General features: G+C 27.8%; 1 long non-coding RNA gene across 1 annotated transcript in view; it reads left to right on the top strand.

The window, feature by feature from the left end:
* The window catches only part of LOC106790184, a 108,743-nt gene extending 107,774 nt beyond the window's left edge, over positions 1 to 969 (top strand). The window contains exon 3 of the long non-coding RNA XR_001382060.1: positions 249 to 969. This is a non-coding gene — a long non-coding RNA (uncharacterized LOC106790184). The remainder of the gene's footprint in view (positions 1 to 248) is intronic.
* The last annotated feature ends 275 nt before the right edge of the window (positions 970 to 1,244 follow it).

Raw genomic sequence — 1,244 nt, 5'->3', positions numbered from 1 at the left:
ATATTTATAAATTATAAAAATGGGTTTTGGCACGTTTATTTATTTATTTAATCTTTTGTGTTAAATTCTTGTTTGTTTCTCTTCGATACAAAAATTAGTAATCGTTATTATTTTTGACATTCGTCAAATCGAGATTATTTTTTTCATGTTATATAAATTCCTTTTTATGTAGATAACACGTTTGTTGTTAAATAAATTTCTGTTTATTCATCATGCTAAATATTACATCAAACATTGCATGATTTTAGGTTATATCTCATAAGCTCGACAAGTCTTCATCATCCTGGCAACGCAAATTGAGCCTCCGGGGTGTCGTCAAGGTGAAAATTGGAGAATACCGCAAAGATGGCTCCTCATTTCGGGGATATATTTAGCAAAGTCAACTATAATTTATCTTATCCTATTATATTTTCCATAACAACAAGATGGAATACTTTCGATTGAAGTAACAACAATGTTTCATGTTAATTATGATGTAACGTATCCTGCTTTGTTGTTAGGAGAACCGTTGATCGTAAGACTATGAATTATTTCTTGTTGGGAAATATTACATAAGCAACTTCATCAGTGGCGCGAAATCGTAGATTCTATTACTTTTATTTTCTAAATATATCTATAATGCTTAGTCGCAATCTCATTGAATCAATTTCATTGTTTATTGGTTCCAATAAATCCTACGAATTAACTTACTTATAGATTACTTAAGATACTTGATATTGTTATTTTTTGGGTACAAATATTTTACACGGTTACTCAATGCCAAAATACTAAAAATAGCGGTGTTGAAACATTTTTTATTACTAACACAAAACCGAAATATATTCCCGAAAATTAACATAATGACGAAAATGTTTCAGCTATTTTTATTGTAGACATAGTAGGTGGTTCTGTTAATCAATAGTAAAAAATAATAAAAAAATATTTACCAACAATCAAGTAATAAATTCACATTTTTGTAAGTCTTGATAATACATCGCTAAGGATATTATCATGGCTAATAATTATAGTATTTCTTATATTTTTAGTGACACTATATATTTTACAAATAAGAATTTGTTACCTTTTGACCTTGATTTATGATGGTGATATTATTAAAGTTATATTTCATCTAACGAATTTAATTTTCAAAAATTCTTTATTTCTAATTTCTAAAATTCTAAAATATTATCTTCAGATTATCCTTATGGCAGTCTGGAAGGAAAGAGCAGCCCTTGGCGACATTGGCTAAAAGGGTACTTAACCAA

Source organism: Polistes canadensis, unplaced genomic scaffold (genome assembly GCF_001313835.1).
Source record: "Polistes canadensis isolate GaletaPanama2010 unplaced genomic scaffold, ASM131383v1 scaffold_220, whole genome shotgun sequence".
Lineage (NCBI taxonomy): Eukaryota > Metazoa > Arthropoda > Insecta > Hymenoptera > Vespidae > Polistes > Polistes canadensis.
Note: the sequence above shows the minus strand (reverse complement) of the source record. Positions and strands in the feature narration are given on the sequence as shown.